At 45.9% G+C, this 9,753-nt stretch overlaps 1 protein-coding gene and 1 pseudogene across 2 annotated transcripts in view; both read right to left on the bottom strand.

The window, feature by feature from the left end:
• The window catches only part of PSKH1 (protein serine kinase H1), a 24,909-nt gene extending 18,958 nt beyond the window's left edge, over positions 1-5,951 (bottom strand). The window contains exon 1 of one of the 2 annotated variants that reach the window (XM_006909784.3): positions 5,796-5,951. The gene's annotated coding sequence lies outside the window, so the exon portion shown is untranslated. The remainder of the gene's footprint in view (positions 1-5,795) is intronic. The other variant, XM_006909783.3, reaches the window with a different exon arrangement.
• An 842-nt stretch (positions 5,952-6,793) lies between these two features.
• LOC112478199 lies at positions 6,794-6,912 on the bottom strand (annotated as a pseudogene).
• Between the last annotated feature and the right edge of the window lie 2,841 nt (positions 6,913-9,753).

The following is a 9,753-nucleotide window of genomic DNA, read 5'->3' as shown; positions in this document are numbered from 1 at the left end:
AATAGTCCATAAAATGTCTTCAGGCATATGTACTGGCTCTTTTTGTTTAAATGTGTATACTTAAGTCTGCAGCCATGCCACCCAAGCCCATCTGATCTCGGAAGCTAAGCAGGGTCGGGCCTGGTTAGTACTTGGATGGGAAATCACCTAGGAAGACCAGGTGCAGTAGGCGTAAAAAAATAAAAAATAAGGGATTGTAAACTGACAAGGTCTTTGCAATCTGTGAGATCAACCAAGGGTTGCCTCGCCTAAAATTAAAAAATAAATAAATAAAGTATATACCTAGTGTGGTCCATATCTACAGAAGCGGAACAAAGAGCTGATTATAAGTTTAGCCATTTAAGTGAAAACTTCTTCTTCATTCCTGATGAGAAAAACAAAGGTTTACAACAGAAAAGGCCTAACTTGTCACTTTAAACAAAGCCTACACAAGGATCTCAAGTCAGCAGTGAGAGAGTAAAGGATTATCCCTCTCTGACCTTCTTTCTTCCTTCCTGGGATGTAGTTTCTCCCACATTCGTTCCAATTAGAAACTCTTCAAAGATATGTTGAAGCTGGTACCCCACCTTCCCAACTCCACATCAAGAATGGAGGAAAGAGGGTGCCTGGGAGGGGAGTGGCCTGATAGCTTACAGGTGATCACAGCTGCTCCATGTTCCAATCACATCTGTTAAATTCTCTTTCCATTGTTGTCAAATGAAAAGGCAGACATAGGAACAGGAGAGGTAGCTGGCAAAACTCCTTCAGAGAAGGGCAGAGTGTTTTCCTGCCCCAGCTCTCCTGTGTATGCCCCTAGCACAGTGACCAGGGTGGGGGTAGGGGGTGGATGAGGATGAGTTAAGGAAAGCCTCAGGAGAGTCCTCCCAGGAAGGGCACATTATGCCAGCTATCACAAGTCCCTATTCCCTTCATAACACATATCTGAACACATCTTGTGGAAAGTAATGAACTCTCTAGTCAGCCTGCACACCCTCAACCCCTAGCCTGATCCAAGCACTCTGCAAGAAAGGTAAGCATGTTGAATACAGTGTGGCAGTGGGCCTGAGTATTCAGCACCACCGTCCTCACTAATACTCTACAGAAATGACAGGCCAAGAAAGACAGAAACTTGTCCCAAGCCACTCAGATAGTGTTGGCCGAGCACGGCACCAAATCTTCTGGTTCTCCATCCAGAGCTCCCATTACGTAGGAAAGACTCCAGAAGTATCAGGGTTGGGCCTCACCAAGTCAAGGCCTCAGTCCTTTCTCATACCACTCAGCTGGTGAATCAACAAACCTTTTGTGAAGGTTCCACCTTCTGAAACCTCCAATCTGGGTCACACTGCTCATTGCTGTAGTCTTGATTGCCTTTGATCACTAGAGCTGTCAGTCCCTTGAGAGAAGGGGCCATTTTTAGAACTCTCTGGCACCCAGCAACATGCTAAACTCAGAGCAGGCATTCAGTGTTTGTTAACAATGAATAAAAGGTGGTCTGGCTCTCAGATTTCTATTTGCTGTGAGGCAACAATCACAGAACCTCAAGCGGCAGAAAGACACCAGATTGGTGGTTAGATTAGATCCATGCTCTGGCGGCGCCTGTGTAAATATGCTCAACAATGGAGGAAGCCAGAGCTCTCAGGTGTGAACTCCAAAGCAAGTTTGCCTACAAGTTGCCAGACCTGACCCCATCTGCCTGAGGTACTGCTATCGGTAGGGGAAGCCAGGGGCCTAGGAAAATGGAGCAAGGATGGAACCTGAACCAATTTGCTAAACACAGAAACCAAGACTGTGGATATCTCCCAGATAGGGGCTCATAGGCACCCAGCCTTCTTGAACACATCCCCTGAGATTGTTCTTCACAGCAAAGCTTCACAACTGTTCGCCTGCAAAGGTTTCTATATTCTGCTCCCATGTTTTGAAAGACTGTCTATCAAAATTAAGTAGGCAGGAATTGCTCAGTAATCCCAAAAATAAGTAACTGCTATGCGTCATGTCTAACCATCATGAGTCAAGGAGACCAGGCAAAGAAGCCTGTCACTTAAGACAAAAATTCCCAAACAAGGACCTCTGCAATCACAGGGTGAACTACATGATTCTACTTTCTGAAACAGGGAAACTGACATAGGACCAGCAATCTCATTTTCAGAAATAATACTATAAAACCGCTTTCACAAGAGTGCAAAAATATATTTCTGCAAGAAAGTTCATGGCAGCATTCTTTATAATAATTAAAAAATGGAAACAGCCCAAATATCCATCGGTAAGAGAATAATTAAAGAAACTAAAATATAATCATATAATGGAATACTCTGCAGCTGTTGAAAAGACTGAAGTAAATCCATATATACTGACAAAGAAAGAGAGATACCAGTTATTTAATTTCATTGAGTGGTTTTGTGCCAGGATCTATGTCTGTGATGTATTAAGTAATTTAAAATAGTACATAAAGCACATGTCCAATGAAGTATTTTAAAAAGTTATAGACATATACATGGAAAAGAATATCCTAGAAAGGCAGAAGAGAAACTGTTAACAGTGATTGTCTCTAGGATGTGGGAATGTGAGGGGAACAAGCAGGAAGGGGAACTTTTACTTCTCACTTTATATACTTCTGTTGCTATATTTTAAAATCATCACCACATATTACATTTTTAAAGTTAACAAAAATATATATTGTAGAAATGTAGAGACTAGTATATGAAAAAGAAAAAAAAGCTGGAGGAATATACATCTAATTATTGGAGTTTGCATCTAAAGACACTGTGCAGTATTCACTCTTGTAGTGTTTTAATTTGTAGCATTATTTCATAATAAAAAATTGTTATGACCTTTTTTTAGAATATAATAACTCGGGACCCCACTTAAAGACTCCAGCTAGTCACCACTCCTCTACGTGTAATAATTGGTGGGCCGAGGCTCCTGTCTTAGGGCTGAGAGCGGGAGAGAAGTTCAAAAGTTTCCTGTGTCTTCCTCATTTTATTGTGACCCCCAACTCCATCCAAGACATCCCACCCACTGCCCATCCCATCAGTAGAAATACAATGTACCTGGAGTTCTCCTTCCAAAATCACTAAGTTCAACCCGCAAATATTTACTGAGCTCCTGCTGTTGGCCAGGAACTCTGCCAGGGGCTGTGACAGACAAAAGGAAGGTAGCCATAGTCTCTGCTCTCAAGGAATTTACAGTCCAGGTGGCTCCCTTAATCCATTACTCTTACGATGCCTTGTGAGGCCACTTCAAGGCTGGCAGCCTGAAAGGAGTACTTCTGAGGTAATTTTCCCCCAGCAAATGAAAACACCACATTTTTCTATTTTAGCATCACATTAGACACCATGGCAACAGAGAGCTGTACCAAGAATTAGCTCAGTGATGACCTAGCCAACATAAATCAAATTAATACTGAGCTAAGATTCTTGGAAGGAAAAGAAGTTCAAATAAATAAGTCTCTTCTCTAGCTCTCAACAAACAGAATCGCTTCCCTTCTTCGAGGGCTGTACTTCTCAAAATTCTTCTATGTATCCTGTGGTCAATGGAGACAGCTGTTTTCAGCTACCTCTAAGCTGAAGGATCAACACTTTGGCACACCTATAGCTCATTCATGTCATACAGCTGGGAAGCTCTGAAGAGGATCAAGTTGCCCACAAAACATGCTCACATTTATAAAGTAAAACAGAAGTCCAAACCAAAATCTCACCCATTTAACTATGAACATTTAATTATGTGACTAACAGAGAAGCCTAGTATCTGTTTCAGATTCCACAGAGACTAAGATCTGCAAGGTAATTCCATTCCAAGTGAGAGGCAACTCTAGTTCAGTGTCAGAGGCAAACAGTTTCCTGAAAACTGCTTTCTCTAGCTCATTAATACAACTTAAGTGCAGAAACTGCAGCTAGACCTGGACAATGTGCTTTAGCAAACCCACCCTCTAGTGAGTCAGCATTCCAAATCTCTTCCAGGGAAAGGGCCAACTACAAATGCCCTGAGTAGAAGCAGTTTTGTCAGAGCTTTTCCTGATGAGCAGAAATGACCTTGAAGAAATCACATAACACAAGGCAGCTTCCTATATGAGGCTCAGTCTGAAGAGCAAAACACGCTTACTGAGATCTCCTTCTGACAAGGGACACACTCTGGAGAGAACAGCCATCAGTAAAAACAGTGGCTTCCATTTGCTGAGTTCCAACTGTGCCAAGTGTCTTATATGCACTCTCACTCCTCTCTGCAACCATATAAAGTAAGCATGATTATTTCTATTTTGAAATGAGCAAACTAGTACTCAAAGAGCGTCAAGATCCCCTAAAAGCCAAGGACTGACTCCCAGTCTTCTGACTCCAAAGCCCGTTCTTCTAACCAAATCGTACTGTCTCCCCAGGGTAGGGGCAATGAGACTGCAATGGGAGGCCACAAAGCACAGCTAGCCCTTCTTACTGGGCAAAGAAGACATAACAGCCTCCTGGGGGCAATAACAAAGATCTTCAACCAGGGAGCATGGCAAACACCTGGGCAGTTTTTTTCAAAATATGGATCGATTCCAGATCTTCTGAATCAAAGTCTAAGAGAGTGAGACTCTTGAATTTGTATCTTAAAAAACAACCCCAAGATATTTTGGACCATCAAGGTTGACAAGGCTGCATCACCTGTCACACGCATACGCATGCATGCATGTGCAAACACAAGATTTACATTTGCTGTGCTCATCTAAGATCCTGGGCCCTTATAAGTGCTCAGTAATACAGCTGAATCAGTATCTGTTCTTAAACCAGTAACCTATCCCAGTGGATTTAGCTCCTACTTTATGCCAGGCACAGAGTCAGACACTCAGATGCACACAGAAGACAGAATCCCCATACCCACCATTATGTGGCACAACATGATCTACTCAACAGCATTCACAAGAAGTACAGAGCTGTCAATCTCTACATGTGAAGCAAGGGAGGCTTTTCCAAAGAAATAAAATCTAAGGTGAATTTCAAAGGACAGATGTAAATTTTCCACACTGATGAGTGGAAGGGGAAAGGAGAGTATTAAAAAATGAGAAAATTGTGTATCTAAAGCATAAGGGTATTAAATCACAGAGCTAATAAAAGTCTCACATGCCCCAACAACAAAATATGTAAACAGAAGATATAAGTTCCCAGGTGTTGACTTCAGGGTTAGGCCTCTCTACCAGATTATGAAGAGCCAGCCCTAAATGCCTTCCTAAGAAGCTTGGCCTTTATCATGTAGGCGCACCAAGGAGCCAGTTTTAGGCCGTGAAGGACTTTAGACTTTCACTTCAGCAGACTCATTTAGGAGTGAGCATGGGCCTGCGACAGGGGGTACCCCTTATAAACAGAGGGATGACTGGCTTACGGAACAGGGGACCCGGCTGGCCTCAGGCCTGCTTTTTCCCAGACTGAACAAGGAAGCGACCAGCTCCCGGTCACACGCTGGCGTTCAGTAGCAAAGGAGGGGTGTGGAGTTGGTGCCGGACACGAGAAGGCAGTGAGAACAAGCAGGTTAATTCATGACTGACGCCGGCTGGCTGAACAGCAGGCAGAGCAGCTGACCACGACCACCAGGCCCACGCGGCCCCAGAAACAGGCTACCCAGCGTAGCAGCACGTTTCGTGGCCATCGGACACCGCGGTCCTCGGACACCGGGGACCCCGAGCAGCCATCTCCTGGCCTGCTCCCCAGTCCTGTAGGCCCTGGCACACCGGGCACGGGCCGAAGACTTCGGGCTAAGTAGGACGGGCCCGGTGTGTCAGAAGCGACCGTGGCCGTAGCTGTCTGCCCCTCCCGCCCATCGGGCCGTCGCCCTGGGCCGGGCCGCCTCACCTCGCGGGGGCGGCGGGCTCTTCGGCGTCTCGGCGGCTTTGCTGACCCTCTCCGGGCCGAGGCTACGGCTGCCGCGGCTACCGCCGCCGCCGCAGCCGCCGCAGCCGCCGCCGCCATCCTCAGGCGTTAGCGTCGTGGCGTCATCACAGCGCGCGCCTGACGCCAAAACAAACCTGAGCCACCAACAGGGTGGGGCGGGGGCGGACCCTCGGAACGGTCGGACTACCCGGTTGGCCGCGCTCTGAGCGTGGCCTGCGGACCAATGGCTGCAGAGCTGGAACGGGCTCGCTCCGTCGGGGGTGGGTCTATCTGTCGCTCAAAGAATTTGTTTGCTGGGCGGAACCTGTTACAGAAAAAGGAGGAACCGCGGAAAGTAGAAAGAAAGTTTCTAGTTTCTGGTGAGGGGTAAGGTCGCTCTGTCGAGGCTGGGAACACAGTGCGTTTCAACAGAGGTTTCTGGAGGTGCCTTGGAACGCCTCACAGGATCGATTTAAATTTCATTAACAAGTCTTTTTTTGAAAAGTGCAGTTACAGTTCAGGCACTCGGATATATTAAATTTGGCCTCCATCACAGAGGAGTCGAAAATGGTTAACTTGAGGATTGGTGAAGTCAGTCTTGAGCCAAGTTCAGAGTAACAGATTTTTGTTTGTTTTAATTTTTGTTGTTATTGAATTTAAGTATATCTTAAGACTGCAAAGCAAGTAGACTTAAAAAAAAAAAGTTACCGTTCACAATGACCTCTATAGGATCAGAATCGTCTACTTTATAGTCAACTCAAATTTAAGGGGGGAAAAATAGATACTGCAAGTAATAAGGGGATTGCGACCTCCGTCCATCTTCCTCATTTTGTCTGTTCATTTATTTAAAGTCTTTATTGAACACCTACTTTACACATGGACCTATCTTTATTTTATTTTTTTTAGGCGAGGCAACCCTTGGTTGCCTCACAGACTGCAAGGACCTTGTCAGCTTACATTCCCTTATTTTTTATTTTTCATGCCTACAGCATCTGGTTTTCCTAGGTGGTCTCCCATCCAAGTACTAATCAGGCTCGACCCTCCTTAGCTTCTGAGATCAGACGGGATCCGGCTTGTTCAGGGTGGCATGGCTGCAGACTGGACCTATCTTTAATTGATTGTATAAGTTATACTTTACACCTAAAAATACATTAACAACAATAAACATCATTTTGTTTTATTCAGTAGGGAATTATAAAAAGTTTTTTAAAATAAAACCTTTAAAAATTGCTTTCAAAAATCTAGTGTGATGATTAGGGGCATGGATTTCAGGGGTGAACAAACCTGGGATCATATCGCAGCTCTGATACTTCCATAGCTGTGTGACCTTAGGTAAGATATCTACCCTTGTTAAGCCTCATTTTTATTATCTGTGTAATGGGAATCCTAATTTTAATCCCACAGAGTTGTTGTGAGGGTTAAAAGCAATATAGAATTCCAGGGTTAATGGAATTTAGTAATCCACTAAATAACACTCCCATTTTACAGACATTCAGCAAATTAATTCAACAAATATTTATTGAGCCCTTGCTATGGGCAGCTGTTGGCCTTAGTTCTGGTGAAGAACAGGAGGCCCTGAGGTGAAGAATGAGACTGGCTTTAGGACATCTAGCCCCTGAACAATAAACTATTCCATGTCTGCGGAGCTGCAAATGTTAGAAACACCATCTCCATGATGCTCTGGCTTGGGCGGCTATGTCCAGGGCCCAGTTAGTTTGGCTATCAGCCCACCCTCTCCTCCAGCTCTGGGATAAAATACACAAAGCTCTTAAGCCCCTGGCCAGAGAGCAGATTCTATCCCCACCCTACCCCCATGCACACACTCCAGGTCATTCAATTCCAGTGAAGAGCAAGGATTTAGAGAGCAAAAACCAGGGGAAAGTAGGTCACAGCAAGAGGATGGTAATCCCCCTGATGGCTGGCCAGAGCAATTGACCCCTGCTCCTGGAAACAGGATGCTCTTGGCCACCCATCAAGAGTGACTCCGGGAAGACTTTTAGGGTCTGAAGCTCCAGCACCATCCCTCCTAACAGTATGCCCAGGCTGAGGGGGCTGCCCTAAGATAACACATCTTCCACATTCTCAGACCAAACTCTTGCTGACTGTAACACTTCCTATGCTGGACTTAGAGATTCTATCTTTCATTCCACATACTCCCACAAGTGAACTCTTTATACCCATCCCTAGTTCAAGTGCTACAGACACAAAGGGGACCCTTGGGAAGTCCACAGACAGGAATTCTGAGCTGGACCCAGACAGTAACAAGCCAGTACTATCAGTACTGAGACAGAAGAAAACTCAGGAACTGTATGAAACTGTAGGAGGCTGCTGATTCAGCTTGGAGTCAGGGTTAGGGAATATTTCCTGGAGGAGGTGATACTGAAAAAGAAGTAGGAGTTCAACAGGAGAAAATGGGGAAGGGCATTCTGAGCACAGAGAATAGATATACAGAGACCTAGAAGAATAAAAACCTGGCCTTTCTTTCTGGAAAATTTTGGTGGTCAAAGGTGGGCAGATATGGGAGTGTTGTTTTTCTGAACTTTCCCCTTCAGGTGATATGAGAAGATGGATAATGACCGGTTGGGAGAGAGAAGCGAGATAAAAGTATAGGCAAATGAAGCACAGAAGCAAAGATAGGGCAGAGAGGGAGTTAATGGAGGCATCTCAGCTAAGCGAAATATGGTGTTTGGGAAGCATGAATGAACCTACACATGTGGGTGAGGTTTCTGGAGGCACCTGTCACCCTGGAGCCTAAGCAAGGGTCCTATCAAGCCTGATTCTGTCCTAGGGACACAGCCTCCCACCATGGGCTTTAGTGTAAATCTAGTTTGCCTAGCTCTGGGCTCTCACCCCCTCTCCCGCCCTCCCAACTGATTCCTTTGGGCCCCGCTTGTAAAACCCTCTCCAACTCAGCCCCACCTCTCCCTGACCACTTGTAAGTCTCCATCCTTACCCCTTATTGCACCCTATTATGTTCCTTCTCTGAAGCCTCCTGTTACCCCAAGGGCTGTGTAGGTAGATCACTCCTCTGAGCTGCTACACAGGGAAGTTGCAGTTAAAATGAATAAACTATGGGCAGAGCAGGCTTATGTAGGGCCTTCTAGACAATGAGAAGGAGCTTAACAGCAGGAGCTGTTTTTCAATATAGAAAATGGAGAGTAAAGGGAAGGGAGTGAGAGTAAAAGCCAGTGAGGAGGTCATGGCAATGACCACCTTGGGGTGGTGGCTTGGAATAGGGACCTGGTGCTGGTGGTAGAAGACTGATCGAAAGAGGGTCTTACCCCTTCTGAGACTCCTTCTCTCAGGTTCTGCCCATGCCAATTGTGCTTCCTCTTCTCAAGGATGAACAGGAGCTCCTCACACCACACACCCATTCCACGCTTCCAAAACACCTTCTGGGATTGTTTTAACTTCACACAACACATCTCTTCTCAAAGAAGCTTGTGGAGGGCAGAGGCCAGGGGAACTCTCCGTATGACCCCAGTTTCTGCAATTTTAAGGTCACTTTGGGGGGACTGAGGTAGACTCCAAGGGTTCCCCACCTTCTGGAACAGTCTCCTCAGGTGGACCAGGACCCCAGAGTGGGAGAAGACAGAGCACTTAGTCTGAGCTGTCTTGAAGGCTTGCTGGTAGTTCAGGAGAGGAGGTGAGATGGTCAGAAATATGGAGGCAGGAATGAGCCTGGGGAGGGAGGTGTATACACTGGCGATGAGGGGGAACACCACCACCTCACAGGGCCCCTAGGAGCCAAGCAGGGCTAGGAATGCCAACCTTGGAGGACAGACCACCAGAGCTCTTGAAACCTGCATGCAATGGAAAGCTCCATGCTGCCCCTGGGAAATGAGTGTTTGTAAGGATTAAGACTGAGTCCCCTGTGGTGGCCTTTGGCCCCACCCAAACTGTCTTGGGGATCAGCTTCTGGAGGCCTCAGCCCCAGACA

Source organism: Pteropus alecto, unplaced genomic scaffold, assembly GCF_000325575.1.
Source record: "Pteropus alecto unplaced genomic scaffold, ASM32557v1 scaffold42, whole genome shotgun sequence".
NCBI lineage: Eukaryota > Metazoa > Chordata > Mammalia > Chiroptera > Pteropodidae > Pteropus > Pteropus alecto.
Note: the sequence above shows the minus strand (reverse complement) of the source record. Positions and strands in the feature narration are given on the sequence as shown.